We start from the raw sequence: 18,750 nt of genomic DNA, 5'->3' as shown, positions 1-18,750 counted from the left end.
AAATTGGTAGTAGAGAACACAGGTGTGCAATTTCCAATAGAAGTTGATTTATTTACTTGCCACACATTTATATTCAGCAAAAAATATGCAAGGGATGCCAGAACTCGTCACAGAGAATTCATACAATCCAATTAACAATATAATAGTGCATTCAGTAAAAAATATTTTATTAAAAAGTAGAGTTCACAACTGATTTCTGAGTCGTGAACCTAATGACTCCATAGCTGTAGAGCATGGGTTCTCGTAAACATTTTCCTGGGGGCCGAAAGGTTTGGTCTTTGGTGTGACCGAGGGCCTCATTGATGCCAGCGGCAGGCAGGAGGCGTAAAGTGGGTGGAGGGGAAGCATAGCATGTATATCTAGTTGCTGCACTGAATTGCCCAATGCGGAACCAGAAAAATTAGGATGAATCCCGGCTTCCCCACTTGACCAAAGTGTGTGATCTTGGGCATTGTTTTATTTCAATTTCCCTCTTTTTCTTCAATATTATATATAAGAGGACCTCGAAATACATGACTTCAGGATGCATGCTGTACAAAACCTTCTCTTGTGTTTGGATTTAATCACTAATGGCATTGTTGTCAGTCAGGGTGGGGGGGGTATGAGTGTTTCTAAATTCAAATTTGAAAACTATCACTTTAAAAAAGTGCTTCTGAAAGCACTGCTATAATCTAATTTACTAAGGTGAAATTATTCTATAGGTTAATGAAATAGTCTTTTCAAAACTCAAAAAGCGTGTCATATTGTTACTTGTTTGCGGTCTTTAAACACGAAGGTGTCCCTAAAGTTACGGGCTGCATTTCTTCCTTTACTTAACTGCAATTACCCTTTAAATAAGTGCTTGCTGTTTATTTAACATTTTTTAGGTTGAGCCTAGCGCAGAGTGCAAGCGCTGCTTAGGAGATGACCTCTTGGAAGTGGTCTGCACTTTTTGGAAAACTCGTGCATGTACTGCACTGTTTCCAATGAGTACTCATGCATGTACAGCATCCACCTTGCGGGAGCGAGCAGCTGTGCCATCTGTTTCCAATTATGGCGCCCGCACTTGTTTACATTTGCCTGTCTCACGGTCGCGTTAATTCGAAACAGATGGCGGTCGCGTTCACTTTTGCGGCTGCATGTTTCCTGATAATTCTTATTCATGTCTCCAGCAACGATTGATTCTAGAGAAAGCAGGCGGAATTCCTTGGGGAAATAAAGTTTAAACACATTTTTATCCAAATATGTCTCCAAATACGTTAGTCACTCTGCCCCAGCCCTATGTTGCTCCCACGAATGAGAGCGCCCACAGCTTTAGACACCCTATAATAAAGTTTACGTTTTGTATTGTAGTGTGTAAAATAAAAATCGTGATAGCCTTATTACTCAAGGATTCCACATGTGAACCACGTTCTTTGTTTTTAAAACGCTGTTTATACATAGCTGTCATTTTTTGGGGTAGGTGCATGTTGTAAGTCAGGTCTGTGCCCCGCTCACAAACCAAATGTGTTACTTTATGCTCGAATCTCCAAACGGCTGCTAACTCAGGCGTTGATGCTTCCACTGCCAATCAAACGGGAGGAGGGTAGAAGCGCCCCAGTTATCCATACGTTGTTAGCATCGCCGGTAAAAGTGCTGTTTGAAATGTGCCAGGGATGGTTACCGCGTTGGCAGAGATGGCAGCCCCCCTGCGAATGAAAGGGAGCATGCACACTTTGTGTAAGGGCACGTTTGGCCCTCCTAGTCTCCAAGCTTCTACCGTGCAAGCTAGGTCAGCTGACGTCACTCGGCTGCGATGGAGCTTGCACGCCAGACGCCTGAATCCAGACCAAATGCATTAATCACACGCCTGACCGCGGCATGTCACCGTTTCGCAGTAGATGGAGCCCTATTCCCTCCATCAAAAATTAGGTATATTGCAAAAGCAGGACCAGAAGTGTTTATTTAATTGCTGTTCAAATTAAGACTAGGGATGCCGAGGTGCTAACTGGTCCCAGTTCGTGGGTCATCCTTGCAGCCTGTCCTGCCCTTGGAGCTAACAATGGCACGCTGAATCTTTCAAGTATGGGATCAAAGATCCCAGCATGCAAAGCATTGGTGGCGTAAAAACCAGGACTGCCTGATGGTGTCTCACATACTCCAAGGCCACTTCACATTTGGTGGCACCTCGTTGCCACCCAAACGAGTGGTATGTAATATTTCATCCTGCTGAGAGAGCATGAACATAGTCTGGTTGCAGTTCCTGTTCAGCCCCAAACATTTTAATTCAAAATCTGCAAATAAGGCAGCAAACTTTAACCTATTTTACTATTTTGTCAAAAAAATCTGTTTATTAGGTTTTATGCAACAGACAAGTAGCGAAACCATAACTGAAAAGCCACGTGGTCCCCCACCACTCCGTTATCATAGTCAGTTATCATAGTCAGTCACTGACTGACTGACTGACTAACTGACTGACTAACTGACTGACTCTCACTGACTCAGACTGACTGACTGACTCTCTCTGTCTCTCAGTGACTGACTGACACTCTCACTGACTGACTCTGTCACTGACTGATTCTCTCACTGACTGACTCTCTCACTGACTGACTGACTCACTGACTGACTGACTCACTGACTGACTGACTCACTGATTGACTGACTCTCTCACTCACTCTCTCACTCTCTCTTTCACTGACTGACTGACTCTCTCACTGACTGACTGACTGACTCTCTCACTCTCTCACTGACTAACTCTCTCTCTCTCTCACTGACTGACTCTCTCACACTCTCTCACTGACTGACTGATTGACTCTCTGATTGACTTATTGACTGACTCTCTCACTGACTGACTCTCTCTCTCTCTCTCACTCTCACTGACTGACTGACTCTCTCACTCTCTCTCTCACTGATTGACTCTCTCTCTCACTGACTGACTGACTCTCACTGACTAACTGACTGACTGACTGACTGACTTTCTCACTCTCTCACTGACTGACTGACTCTCTCACTCTCTGTCGCTCACTGACTGACTAACTCTCACTCTCTCTCTCCCACTGACTGACTGACTCTCAATCTCTCTCTCACTGACTGACTCTCTCACTCTCTCACTGACTGACTGACTCTCACTGACTCACTGACTCACTGACTCTCTTACTCTCTCTCTCACTGACTGACTCACTCTCTCTCACTGACTGACTCTCTCTCTCACTGACTGACTCTCTCACTCTCTCACTGACTAACTCTCTCTCTCTCACTCACTGACTCTCACACTGAATGACTGACTGACTGACTCTCTCATTGATTGACTGACTCACTCTCTCTCTCACTGACTAACTGACTGACTGACTCTGTCACTCTCTCTCACTGAGTGACTGACTGACTCTCTCACTCTCTCACTGACTGACTGACTGACTCTCTCACTGACTCTCTGACTGACTGACTCTCTCACTCTCTCTCTTTCTCACTAACTGACTCTCTCACTGACTGACTGACTAACTGACTGACTCTCTCACTGACTGTTATACAGGTACTTTTTCCCAACCTTCACCCTCCTGTTATTTATGCCCCCCATAACAAAAAAGTACCATAACAAGCAACCATTGGGAGAGGCAGATAGAAGTTGCTAGCATTGAAAGGACAAAAAAAACTCAAGATATTATTTATTGTTAATACTTTTTTAACATGGTTGTTCAGTTGTACATAATGATTTCTTGCTCATATATAAGGTAACAAAAATGCTTGCGACACTTCTTTATTATAACTTTTCAGCATGCTGCAGACTTCTGTACAGCACAGCTTAAGGACAGAGGCAAAGTCAATATCTCTAGCTAAACACTTATAAGGTCCCAAAGGCGAGACCTATTGGCTATGCCAATGCTTGTTTAATGGTAGTGCTGAGTCAAGTAAACAGCAGCCCAGTGCTGCTGTTTCCCAGGGTAAAGGTCAGGCGGGCTGTACTTTGAGTATCACTGATGTAGAGCATCGTCTTTTTCTGCAACTTGTAACGGGTCCAGAAGATAGAGAGGAGATGGAGATAAAAAAGGAGATAATGCGGCAGGGTTCCTAGTTGCCTAAAATCTTCATGACTGTAGTGGGTGAATCAGCATGGTGGGCAGGATTGTATTGCCCAGGTCAGCATTAACAAACCCTTGACTTCTATGGGAACATTTGTGTGACGAAGAAGATATTTGAAATATTGCACTGGAAAGAACTTCCAATTTTCAGATTTCACTAGAATATTAATGCTAACGCACCGTATTTGGGCCACTTTTCCTTGCTCCCTGGTGGCTGCAATGGCTCCACCAGAAGACAACTTTAGATCTTTTTTGACACGCTTGGAGGGTTCCTGCACTGTGTGGGTGTGTCTGTGGTAGACTAGGCCTCAGCACTACGACCAAGAACGTGTGCGATAGCGGATGACCTACCCGGGCGAATGGAGATTGTCCTACACACAGCTGCTGCTGTTGTAAACAAGCCCCAAAGGAGACTGCTTTGTATGGGTGAGGGCACACCCCCACTCTTGCTGCAAAGCCCGGATGGCTGCCAAACAGCAACAGGCGTAGCTGTGCCTGGAGACGAGAGAAACTGAGACTTGTGTGGACAAAACCACGGTGTTCCTTGAGTCTGTGTGGTACAAAAGCAAATCCTAAGAGTTTGATCTGAATTGTATAGTACTATTGAGATTTGAACTGAGATTAAACATACTGTCTTTTTCTAAAAAGTTAGGCACTGGTATGGGCATTTATTGACTGTCAAGTTCTGATCACTTACCCCCCCACTTCCTTCTTGAGAAGTGTGTGACTGCTTGCCCTTGCTACCCTGAGATGTAGGTGTGGAAAAGAGATGTTCTTAGCCCAGATTGCAGAGCCATAGAAGGACGGACTTCAGGAAACCAATTGCAAACAATATCAACCACATTATTGGGACCCAGTAGCACCTGTCTGCTCTTTGATCCCAAAAATTGTGTCTGTTAGTAACTTATGTTGGTTTTATTTTTCTTCAGTAGTTCTTTCTTGGATTTCTGGAAGCTCTTGTGCTTTAACTGTGTCAAACAGGTTCTTTAAACACATTCTGGTCACTGAGGGGGCAGTATGACAGCCGACATGCAGAACGCCGCATCAGGAGCGCTGTAGCACTTGTGAGCAGTTCACCTCCCACACACCACTGGCGATCTTATCTCCCTCCTCACAATGTGTTTTGCAGACGCCTGGGTCCTGGCTGCCTAAACTGTTTAAAGTTTGCCCCTGTAGAGTCACCTGTTGGATTGCCTCCTTTGGTTTGTGAAAGGCTCATTCTGGCAGATCCATGCCACAGCGGAGGATTGCAGAGCCGCAGGGGGGCCGCGAATCATGTTGGAAGATTGGAACTGAGGTGCTGAGCTGAGAGCAACTGCGGCTATTTGAAGATATTGTTACTGTAACGGCGCTCTTGGTACATGAATGTCCCGGTTTTGCTAGCTTTGGATGTCTGTATGCCGCAAGTTGTAAAGAGCTATGGAGGAGTAGCTTACTACTGCCAGTGTTTAGAACTATTGTGCATCACGCCGGTCTCAAACAAGTCTGCAGCAGTCCACTAGGTGGTGTAAAGTAGTGGGCTCTAGGCCCACATACTTGCGAATAATGCACATGGACACAGTATGAGGTTTACTGGAACTGGCCCTGGGCATATGCGCCTGGCCCCTTTTATTAGCAAACTCTGCAGGTTGGGGACACTTCGGGTGGCAAGGCGGCATGTCTACGGTGCTTACTATGTGCTTGGATGGGGGTGCCGCTACTTCCCGCTGTGCTCTTCTCACGTGCAGTCCTCTTTACCTGCTTCACTGTATGTGCTGTTCTTCTTTCTGCCCACATGGGTACTGCAGAATGGGGGAGGCCTCTTGCAGGAGGGTTGTCAGCATGGAGGTCCTTGAGTGCAGTGTTTGACTGGATGCTTCTCGCCCTTCACCACTCTCGATAGCTGTCGTGCTGGCAGCAGGGTGTGCCCTATTTATGGGCTACACTTTGCCCCAAGAAGAACTGCAAAATAACTGCCAGCACACACGTGGGAATCGACCCAGTAATTGCCATTATAAAGCAGTGTGTTCTAGGCCCACATACTTGCAAATAATGCACACTAACACAGTCTTAAGGTTACTGGAACTGACCCAAGGGACATGGTCCTTGGCCCTTTTATTAGCAGAGTCACCTGACCGGTGACACCTCTCACGGCTACTCTACTCCATTTTCATGTATTCCTTGCTCTCTTCTGGGGCCGGAGGTAGGGCTGGCAGTGATGTTGGAGTTGGAGGGAGTTTTACTGAGTCAGAGCAAATGCTGGATGGCTTTTGACAATGCTGTGGATATTAGAGAATGCTGTAACACTGTGAGTGGAGCAAGGATTCAGGGCATTAAGAACATCATGCATTAAAAGCATTTTTGTGGTTACTTTTCAGGGCAGAGACCTTTTGATAAAGGTTTCTGCTGGTTGTAGAAGTTTAAATAGAGACTGAATGGTAGGAAGTTGACTGGCTTGATTATTTTGACTAATTTGAGTTAGTATTGGTATAAGCCATCAGCCTCCTTGTGTGCCCTGAGCTGGAGATCACAACATAGTATTATTGTAGGTCCTTACTTTTGAAGCTGGATAATGGCCAGTATTCAAACCAGGAATAGCAGCAGTAGAAATCCTGTCACTTCGAAAACAGACTTGAGTAAATATAATAAATCTAGTAAACCCAGCAAACTCAGTGGTGGCAGGGGAAGTTACGAAAAGCTCAGAATCTCTCCTGGAGGGCTGTCTTATTTTCAGATGGAGGAGGAGGAGGCACATAGCACATGGGGCACAATTATTATGGCTGATACGACTGATTTTGAGAGGTTCCCTGGGAGCAAACTGCAGGATAGCAGCCTAACAAATGACACTCAGCTTGGCCCCTCAGAGGTAATGAATAGTTGAAATGCTGCGGATAGTTTAGCAGTTTTGGTGCAGGGGGGCACAGATATCATATCTAATAGCAGGAGCACTATTGCATTTGAGAATGCAGCACCTGCATGCTCTCTAACTCCTTTCCAGGATGAACTTAATCAAGATAATATGGTCCCATATGCTATAATAATGGGAGAGGAAGCAGGGGCAACTTAACCCTGTACTGCAAGCACTATTAATAAGGAGGGGAATGAGCTGCCGCTCTCTACGTTTCTCCATGTAAATCCCTGGGATGAACAGCCGCTAGTGTCCATAGTTGGGAGGGCCGACGCTCTATATGCACATGGGAATACTGGCAATAAAAGACTGGCCAAGCTTCTGTTACCAAGGAGCAGTCATCCAAACATTTTGAGTCAGGCTTCAGAAGGAGTAGTTTACTCCAACTCCAATCTATCTGCACAGAGAGCACTCCGTATCATTTCCAAAGCTAAGGCTCAAGAGACAGTAATTTGGCTACGCCGATTCAACGAGGCCCTACCCAATATCCATGACTCGTTAAGCTATGCTTCTTATGCTCTGCAAATAGGATTTCATGAAATAAGAAGTGAAACTGAATGACAGAGAGCTATGCTACACAGTGATGGCTGTAAAGTTGAGCTTGATAAGGCTGACCTTCCGCATAGCACCCCGATATCTGTTATTTCTGCAACAGAGGAATCGGAGCAACTTCCACCTGTTCTTCAGCCTCTTTGACTGAAAATGAATCTCAAAGAAATCCGATCTGTCAAAGACAATCAGGCTGCACAAGCTTATAGATTTGATAATCTGGAATTTACAGACACATAAAGAAATTGATACAAAGCAACAGAGGCTGTAGATACAGACAACTCAAGTGGAGGCAAGCAGGTAGTGATGATGGAGCAAATGAAATTCCTTAAGCGCAAATGTGAGGACCTAGAAAATTGCTCCAGTAGATCAAATCTGTGCACAGTGGGAGTGCCAGAGGATTTAAAGACAGCCAAGTATATGGATCACTCTGATGCTGCAATGATTAAATGGACTGCCAACTTTCCTCTTACATACATATTGTCAGGCAGCGTGGGTAATATCCCAGGTTCAGAAGGTCTTTTATCCACGTGCACATAAGACTCCATCGGGCCACCTAAGTCTGGAAACAGGCCTCACACTCTAATTATTTTCTTTCAGGACTATAGGATTATAGAGAGAATTTTGTAAATTGCCAAGGAATGTCAAAGATTCATCACTCCAGATGGCTATTCTTTTTCTATCCTTCCATATTTGGCATAGGAGACAGCAACAAGGATGCAGAGAATGCAGTCTCTCATTCCCAAGCTCAAAGCTGCATCCATTCCAGTTTCATTTGTAGAGGGTTCATCTCTTAAAATACATTGGAAGACTTCATTCATAACATTTTATAACATTTTCAAAACCAGAGCAGGCTAAACATTTCTTGGATTCAGAGGGTATTCCACGTTGAATGGCTGTATTGGGATATTGAGGGGCAGTGTGATGCCCTTGCTAATAGTTGTGAATTATGCTAAGGATGGGTGGCAGGGGGGATATATTGGTTCACTGACCTGTGTTATTTATGATTGGTAGGAGGTGACACTACAATATTGCCTTGATGTCTTTTGTGACATCACAAGTGTTCGGGGGAGGCTCCATTCCCTAGCTGTGCCAAACTAGAGGTATGTTGAAAGCCCAAGGGGGTGGAGACAAGGGAAGGAAGAGGGCTGGGGTGGCAGGAGGAGGAAGGCAGAAAAAGTGAAAAGAGAGTGCAGCCATGCTGTAATGGCAAAAGTGTAGTTAATAGGAACATATGGTCTATAATTAACTCCAAAAAGAGAGTCTAAGCATGCTTTTTGGTTGGTAATATGGCTAGGAGTAACAAAATGCTAATAAAGCCGAATGGTTAATAGTATATCTTGGAATATAAATGGTTTAAAAGGGGTGAGGAAGCAAGCCAAGATATTTTCAGAGGCCTGCTAAATGAAGCCTGATATTTTGTTTTTTCAAGGGACACAACTTACTAAAAAAGAGGCCGATATTCATTCTATGTCTAAATGCTGTTGGGCCATTTTGCACCTAAAATATATGATTTAGTATGTGTTACATTTTGTCAGACCAGCAGGGGTTTCTATTATAACTTTTCATAAACATCTTAGAATTATATGTTCTAAAGCAGACCACAATGATAGGTGGGTAAGAGTGGAAATTGCTGACCAACAAAGTAAACGTATTTTTGTTTTGGTAAGCATTTATGCTCCAAACAAACCAAAACTGCGATTTTTCACCAATATGATTCTAGAACTTAGCGACGTTAATTTACCTATTATCATAATTGGAGATTTTAATTGTGCCTTTTATCCAGCGCTTGATACAACCAGTACTGTTCATACAGCTTGAATGAGCAGTACTAGAAATAGTATAGTAGATATGATGGTTAATCTGAATTTGCTCGATATTTGGAGGGAGCAAAATCCTGACATTTGGAATTATACCTTTTTCTCTAGACCCCATAGACAATACTCCCATATAGATTTCTGCCTGATTAGTTCTTTAATTGTTTAGATTTGTAGAACTGAAAATTTACATTTACTACATTCAGATCACTTGGCTATTGAATTGACTTTACGTCTGTCTTACTTCCCTAGGTATGTGCTAGATCATGGGTACTCACAAACTTTCTCTCGTGGGCCAAATTTACAGTGTGGTTTGTGGCCGAGGGCCGCACCGGTGGGGGCGGGGTCAGAGGGGGAGGGGTGGGGCTAAAGCAAAAAAAATTGTGACCATGAGGTTGAACACAGGTCCCTGCAGCAGACGCCTTCGCCCACTGAGCCACCAGACCCGGCATACACACATCCCTCTCCCTCCCTCTCCCTCCCTCACCCTCCCTATCTCCCTCTCTCCCTTTCTCCCTCTCCCTCCCCCTCCCCATCTCCCTCCCTCTCCCTCTCCCTCCATCTCTCTCCCTCCCTCTCCCTCTTCCTCCCTCCCTCTCCCTCCCTCCCTCTCTCCCCCTCTCTCTCCCTCCCTCTCCCTCCCTCTCCCTCCCTCTCCTCCCTCTCCCTCTCCCTCTCCCTCCCTCTCCTTCCCTCCCTCTCCCTCTCCCTCTCCCTCCCTCTCTCTCCCTCCCACCCTCTCCCTCTGTCTCCCTCTCCCTCCCTCCCTCTGTCTCCCTCTCCCTCCCTCCCTCCCTCCCTCCCTCTGTCTCCCTCCCTCTGTCTCCCTCCCTCTGTCTCCCTCCCCCTGTCTCCCTCCCTCTGTCTCCCTCCCTCTGTCTCCCTCCCTCCGTCTCCCTCCCCCTGTCTCCCTCTGTCTCCCTCCCTCTCCCTCCGTCTTTCTCCCTCCCTCTCCCTCCCTCTCCCTCCATCTCCCTCCGTCTCCATCCCTCTCCCTCCGTCTCTCTCCCTCCGTCTCCCTCCCTCTCCCTCCATCTCCCTCCCTACGTCTCCCTCCCTGTCTCCATCTCCCTACCTCATCTCCCTCCCTCTGTCCCTCTCCCTCCGTCTCTCTCCCTCCGGCTCCCTCCCTCTCCCTCCGTCTCCCTCTGTCTCCCTCCAGCTCCCTCCCTCTCTCTCCCTCCCTACGTCTCCCTCCGTGTCTCCATCTCCCTCCCTGTCTCCATCTCCCTCCTTCCGCCTCCCTCCCTCCCTCCCTCCGTCTCCCTCCCTCCCTCCATCTCCCTCCCTACGTCTCCCTCCCTCCTTCCGTCTCCCTCCCTCTCTCCGTCTCCCTCCCTCCGTCTCCCTCCCACCGTCTCCCTCCCTCTGTCTCTCTCCCTCTGTCTCTCTCCCTCTGTCTCTCTCCCTCTGTCTCTCTCCCTCTGTCTCGCTCCCTCAGAGTCCCGGCTGCTGCAACCGTCAGTGTTTGCTAACACAATTATTTTTTTTTTTTTAAACACAGGTAGGATGTCTGCAAGGTCCGCGGGCCGCCAAGGATGGCCTGCCGGGCCGCTGGCGGCCCACGGGCCGTACTATGAGTAACCGTGTGCTAGATCATACTCCTTGATTGAACATCCATTGATCATCCTTGTACTCATACGCAGGAATTTATCCATTGGTGATATAGCCACATGCAAAGCCTATATTAGCGGCACCCGCAATCATTTGTTGTCCATATATCAAAGGCAGACAGTGAAGAACAGCGATCCATTAGGGGTCAATTGAAGGATCTAATTCAATTACACATGACACAAATTGCATCTCGCTCAGACGTAGCTCAAGCTACATAATTGCAAATTATGGGTCTACGAGGTTGTATTTCTGCTTTACTAACGGCCCGCATAAATAAAAAAGCTTTTCAATCTTGAGCCCTGAATTGCAAGATTTGAGAGAAGTAAGGGAAACTGCTGGCTGGCTTGTCTCTGTCATGTTGATACACCAAGAACTGTTATCACACAAATTCAAGACGCCGCAGGGAGGGTCTGCACTTATCACTGTGATATTCTATCTACTTTTATGGTGTATTACTTGGTGTTGTGTCAAGAGGAGCTGCAGTGCAGCCCTACAAATATTAAGGATTATCTTGTCCCTTTAGGTCTCCCCAAACTAGCAAGGAGCGATAATTGGTGCTGAGTTCATGGTGAATGAACTTAGAAGGGTTATTGCCAGCCTATCAACAGGGAAAGTGCCAGGGCCAGATCTTCTTCCATCAGAAATATATAAAATTCTTGCATCTATAATCACTCCACTTCTTTTAGAGGTGTTAAAAAAAATTCAGATTGCAGGCGTGGTCCCAACTTCTTGGAATTAAGCATTATCACAATATTCCTGAAAAAGGATAAAGATTCAACAGAATGTAGCTCATATCATCCTATTTCACTTCTTAACGCTGACTCCAAAATATTCACCTAGCTTCTGGCCTATCGAGTTAATATGGTTATCTCTAACCTTGTATCACAGAACACCATGGTTTTATTCGAGGGAAGGATACGACCACTCATACAAATATAATTACTATACCAATAGATCACGCTGAGACTTTCCAGGAACAGCCTCATACTATTTTACTTGATGCTGAGAAATCATTTGATCGTGTATCCTGGAAGTTTCTCTTGTAAGTGCTTGCCAAGTTTAAATTTTAGCTCTTGATTTGTTAAAATGGTAAAAACCATTTATAAAGCCCCTAAAGCTTAGATTAGTATACAACAAGAGCCAACACCCTTCATTTCTATTTCCTGGGGTACTCGGCAAGTCTCCCTCTCTCCCCCGCTCTGTATGCATTATATACAGAGCGGGGGAGGCGGAAGCCAGGAGTCAATCTAATACTTACACTCGCACTCTTGTCCGCTTTTTAAAAAACTTGTATTGTCTTTTTTAAGTTGTGTTTCTGCCATTTTATGCACTCACCGTAATAGCCGAGTTAGGTGCTGACCGGGGGGGGGGGGGGGTAATTTGGCTGCATCAGAGACTGCCGGTTGAAGTAGCCGCCATCTTGGGGGTAGCAACAGGTAGCGGGCTAGTTCTTTCACCCCTGATTGCATAAATGACTGCGGTAGCACGCACACGCAGTGGACTCGTGCAGCGGGCTTGCCGCTGGCGCGCCTAGGGCGCACCAAAGGCAAGCCCGTCTGCACCCGTCCGCGCCCGAACGAGCCCAGAGGCAGGAAATGCTACACAAATCGGGGTAAGCGCTTTAACCACGAACCGACTAACTTACTCTGCTAAAACCTTGCTTAATATTAGATCTAGGGAACTAACCAAACATTCTGCTTATACATGTTGCTCTAGTAAATTTCCAACTGTTCTGGAGGGGCCGGTAGCTTGCAGGATCTGCTTTTTTCAAAGAGATCTTATTATGACTAGCCCACTGCATCATAATAATGAAATTGACCAAGACACAACTAGTCCCAATAGCATTCTATGTAATGTAAGATCTCTAGCAAAACATCCCATTGAAATATGGGATATGATTACCACACACTCCCCAGAACTTTCTTTTTTCACCGAAACTTGGTTAAATCCCACAAACCATCCATCGATCAATCTGGCCATCCCGGATGACTATAAGTTTATTCATCTAGATAGGGATGGAAAAATGGGGGGGTGGCATTGCTATAGCTTTCAAAAACCATCTTAATGTGCAATGGACTTCCACCTTAAGCAATGACAGCTTGGAACTGGGCATCTTTAAAATAACTATGTCTCCAACTGATAGTTGGAATGGAGCGCTGATTTATCGGCCTCCAGAACCTAGAGCTAATTTTACCAATTATTTGATTGAGCAAATAGCCAAGCAAGTATTAGCCTCCAGCAAATTTATCCTGCTGGGAGATTTTAACTTTCATGGCGAAGACTTCTCCAATCCAGAAGTGAATAAGCTTATATCCAGTCTTAATCTAATTGGACTTTCCCAAAGGGTTACCGGCCCTACACATCGGGCTGGCCACGCCCTGGACTTACTCTTTACTAATATTGACCACTTGACCTGTAACTCTCCTTATCCCTTAACATGGACTGATCATTCTATGATTATGTTTACCATCCAATCTCAGTCTACTACGAGCCTAGCAGGGAATGCAGGATGGAAAAAGGAGTTGTGTAGACCTTGGCATAACCTATCCTAGGAAACCTTAAAGGAGGTATTCTGTCCTTACACATCTGAGAGTGGCTTTGACGTCTCTGGGCTGTTGGAAGGCTTTAATTCCACCTTAGTGACAGCACTGGACTCCCTAATTCCTCAAAACAATTATAGCTCAGTTCAGCGCCGGCAATCAGCCCCCTGGTATACATCGGAGCTAAAAACTGATAAATCCAAGTATAAGACATTGGAGAGACGATGGAGAATCAGTAAAGATCCGTTAGACAGACAAGTATATAAACAATCTCTGTCCAGTTATCATCAGAGTATAAAAACTGCCAGGCGAACCTTTATTATGAATCAAATTGACCAGGCCAGTAACTCATCCAAAGTCCTGTTTAACATAGTCAAGGACTTTGTGTCACCTCAAGCTTGCAGACAATCCCTGGCGGAATCTCAAGAACTATGCGACTCATTAGCAGCATATTTTCATGAAAAAATTGCACATATTTATGCTAACTTTCCAACTATGAAGTCCCATAATCCTGATTCCCCTATCGGACCTGGAGAATTGGGGACGCCGACATCCAGCACCCTCAATCAGTTTGAAGCAATTACGTTAGATGAGGTTGCCAACTTACTATCCTCTGCTAAATCTGGCTCGCCACACGATCCCTGCTCCTGAAATTCAAAAAAATTTTAATTACTCAATTCAATCAGGTATCATCCCCACCTCATGGAAAGAGGCATATGTACGACCAATATAAAAAAAAAACAACCGCCGACCCTCAGGTACTTAGTGATTATCGACCTATATCCTTGTTACCCCTGTTGGGCAAACATTTGTAAACTGCAATAAATAGGCAGCTAAGCTCATATCTCGAGTCTAATAAAATTCTGGACCCCTCACAATCAGGGTTCCGTCCAGGCTTTAGCACTGAGACCGCTATCCTGGCTGTGACTGACTCTCTTAGGCAGGTAATGGATGCCGGAGGATCAGTAGTCCTGATCCTACTAGATCTCTCCGCGGCATTCGATACCATTTCACACTCAAAGCTTGTGGAGAGACTACACTCTTGTGGTATTCAAGGTACAGCCCTAAAATGGCTGCAGAATTTTTTGCCGGATAGGGCCTTACCTCTCAGAGAAAACTCGCCTAGACAAGGGCGTACCCCAGGGCTCTTGCCTAAGTACAACATTATTTAATGTCTACATGGCCCCTCTGGCGAAAATTGTAGAACAACTAGGGTTCGAGATAAATTCATATGCTGACGATACTCAGCTTATGTTTACAATCAGTCCCAACTTAGAAGCTGAGAAAATCCGATTTTCGGCAGGTATGCTCGCCATCTCAAACTGGATGACGGAGAACTGCCTTCAGATGAATCCTAGTAAAACAGAGGTTATGCTAATGGGGAAAGCATCAACCATTTGGACGGATGATTGGTGGCCGCCTCAGTTGGGAGTTGCCCCCACCCCCAAACAATGTGTGAAAAATCTTGAATTAAAGCTTGATCAGACATTATCTATGAAAGATCACATCGCGGCTATTACTAGCTCCTGTTATTATAGCCTACGTCCCCTACGTAAGATGTTGCCGTATCTGCCCACCAAACATCGTAGAACCCTGGTCCAGGCCATGGTGATTAGTCGCTGGACTATGAAAATGTGCTGTTGGCTAAAGTAGGCGAGATGTTGCTTGCTAAATTGCAAGTGATCCAAAAGACTGCAGCAAGAATGATTTTGAATCGCCCGGCAGGTTCCCCATCAAGCCCCTTGCTGAGAGAGCTTCACTGGTTACTTGTGAGGAAGCAATCTAACTTCAAGATCTGTTGCCTCACCTATAATGCCTTAAACGACAAAGGCCACTACTATCTGTAAAAGAAATTCACTAAACAGGAATCTGTTCGTAACCTTAGATCTAAGTCACTAGCTCTCTTGAAGGTCCCTTGAATACGTCTTAGTCGCACTAGGGGCAAGGCTTTTTTGTACCATGCCCCACGGTACTGGAATCAATTGCCTATTGCTCTGCGTGATTGTATCTCATATAGCATCTTCAGGAAACAATTAAAAGCCTTTCTGTTTTGAATCTATGCATCAATTTTGACTCTGGTTCCCACCTTTCACCCTCTTTCACTATGTAAGCGCCGAGATGCCCCCGGGTGAGTCGTGCGCTATAGAAATATGCCTAAAAAAAAAATATATATATATATATACAGGAAATCCTCCTTCCGTAGCACCAGCCGGTGCTACCAAAAGACACGGACACAAATATGCTGGTGCAAAATAAAGTGCTCGGTTTATTTTTCCACAAACGTCATTCGGCTCTGATGCGTTTCGACCGACACAGCGGTCTTGGTATATATATGGAGCCGAATATCAGACCTTTACGCAGAAATGTTCCCAGTGACCAGTATGTTTCATTGACTTCCCTTCTGGCCGTCCATGCAGATGACGTTTTAATTTTTTCTCATTGCTCTGAACCAATAATCAAAAGTGTTGAGCGTATTGAACTATATTTTGGCCAGGTCTCAGGGTATAAAATAAAGGCTCATAAAACACAATTGATCCTTGTGGGAGGTGCGACTAGCTGTGATCAGAGGGTGATAACTCTAGCAAGGTATTTAGGTATTATTTTGGCATCTACGATAATGTTGTGCTATGAATATAATTATATTGCACAACTACAGTCTCTAAGACTATTATTAGATAAATGGATTTATTTATTTCTCTTATTGGGCAAATTAATTTAATTAAAATGAACATTTGCCCAAAAATGTTGTATCTTTTTCGTTCATTACCTTTGTACAACCCTTATAAGTATTTTTACAATGCTAGACTCTATTATTACAAGATTCATATTGCAGAAAAAGAAAGAGCGGAGATCTTTAAAACTTCTGAAATTTCCAATAATTGAAGGTGGTTGGGCACTTCCGGACTGGCATTTTTATTAGTATGGCTGACCGTTTTAGCATGCTGTATAACTTTTATCCAGATAACTGTCTTCATGCCATCCTTGCCATGAAGGATCCTGGTAGCAGTAGTACAAAATTTAAAAGCAGTAAATTTTTCCAAAAAGTTATATTAAAGTCTGCGATAGCTCTTGAAAAGATTTGGACTAATATAAGAGGGTCTTGAAAATCCTGTTCTTTCATTCTTATAAACTTCTGCTGGATAAACATAACTACCCGGACAGCTTTATCGCAAAATGTTAAATTTTTACATCAGTCCTTTCAAATTGTCTAATGGTATAATAGATCATACGGCTGCCCACATTGTGCTCTCGAAGCAGTTGATAATGGTCATGTGTTTGCTACATGTCCTAAACTGATACGATTTTGGTATTTGATACAACTGCAGATATCTTTAGTACAACCTCATGCAGGAATACTTACTCCAAAAATGATCCTGCTTGGCATAGGGGCTGCTGACAGGGTTCTGTATATTCTTTCCACAGCTAGATTTAACATTGCAAGGAATTAGAAATCTTTATGTCCGGCATAGCATGAGGAGTGGTGAAAAGAAGTAATGGAGGCACGTGCATTTGAATTTCAGAAAGCTAAGGCCAGGGGCTCTACCTTGAAATTTAATCGAATTTAGAGGGATATGGAAGATTATTTGATGTCAGATTAGAGATTCTTGATTATGCTAATTATTTTTTTTGCCTATCTCCAATTATATATATATATATATATATATATATATATATATATATATATATATATATATATATATATATATATATATATTCACTGAAAAAACCATAGGTTTCACACATGTTATAGTTAGCGGAAATTTTACTGATAAAAAACCAATGAAATTCCCCCGTTATAGTTAGTGCAGGCAACTATAACTCACGCGACCGCAATCCTCTGCTGATGCTAATACTGTATTTAGACACTTATTTGCCCATGTCTTCTTCCATGCATTTTTAGCTATACATATATTACAAATATTTTTTTTTCATAAAGACACATATGTCATCAGCAGAAGATTGCGGTCGCGTGAGTTATAGTTGCCTGCACTAACTATAACGGGGGAATTTCATTGGTTTTTTATCAGTAAAATTTCCGCTAACTATAACATGTGTGAAACCTATGGTTTTTTCAGTGAATTTGCAAGGTTTTTTAAATGCTAATTCCTAACTATAACGTGTGTGAAACCTATGGTTTTTTCAGTGAATTTGTATGGTTTTTTAAATGCTAAGTTACTTTACGCCATTCGTGGCGTGCACGCCCACTTAACGCAGTTCGTTCCATGCGCGCGCGGTGCGCTTCGCGCACCGCGCGCCCACTTTACGCAGTTAGTGCCGTACACGCAAGGTGGGCACGCGGTGCGCGTAGCGCACCGTGCGCACATGGAGGACATATTATGCGCTTCCTTGTGATAGGTAATCTGTTAAATTTAATTTGTAAGTGATGACAATAATACGCCATGCACAGAGAGTGTTTTTTTTTTTTTTAAATTTTTAGCGTAAGCGTAATCGGCGAAATTTTCAAAAAATAAAAATTTACCGTTTTTGGCCTTAGGGGATCTTTGAGGACTCAACTAACATGGCTATGTGCATGGGCGCTGTCTAAACAGCCCCTTTATATGTTTTTTGCCTTTGTTTACAGCCCCCCCTCAGAGTGCGAGAGAGAAAATGGCGGCCGCCGCTTCCTGGTTTCGACCGATTCGAATGTTTACTTAGATGTAACAGCCAATCAGAATCGCGCTCGCGCACGCCACCGTACGCGTACGGTAAGCTTACGGTAAGCGTACCGTAAGCTGGCTCAGATATATATATTGATTTAAAGGCTATTTTCTCAGAATCTACTGAACAGATTTACACCAAACCTACAAAAGGCACTTCCTTGACCTAGGGACTACCTCTCTGCCAAATTTCTAGTAATTCTGTTCAGCCGTTCGGGCTGTAGCCCTGTCTAAAGGTCCTATGGAAAAATGCATGGGAAAAACGCGTTTTGGGACCCCCCTTTTATCTCAGCCCCCGCTTGACGAATCCCCCCGAGACTTTCAGGGTAGGAGCGGAGCGTAGCGCCCCACCTATTTTGAGAAATTCGCGAGGATTCGTCAACCGGCGCCAAAGTTATTCAAAATAGAATGTTGCGGATTTCCTATGGAAAAGGGGTCCTAACTATAACTACCTACTGGCGACCGCCAGTAGGTAATATATATATATATATATGATTCATTCACGCTTTTCTTTACGTTTTAAAGACTTTATTAGGTTTAGTATATACTACATATATACTACATAAAAACAATATAATAAGAGTGGTAATAATAATCAGATGCAGTATTAAAGACCGTTAAGAAAACCATAAAAGTCTTTATAATTTTAAA

General features: G+C 44.2%; 1 protein-coding gene across 1 annotated transcript in view; it reads left to right on the top strand.

Moving 5' to 3' along the window:
• LOC146856904 (G protein-activated inward rectifier potassium channel 4-like) overlaps positions 1-18,750 on the top strand; it is a 336,214-nt gene that overhangs the window by 239,516 nt on the left and 77,948 nt on the right. The window lies entirely within an intron of this gene.

This window comes from Triturus cristatus, chromosome 3_2, assembly GCF_964204655.1.
Source record: "Triturus cristatus chromosome 3_2, aTriCri1.1, whole genome shotgun sequence".
NCBI lineage: Eukaryota > Metazoa > Chordata > Amphibia > Caudata > Salamandridae > Triturus > Triturus cristatus.
This window is presented reverse-complemented; position numbering and strand designations above follow the sequence as displayed.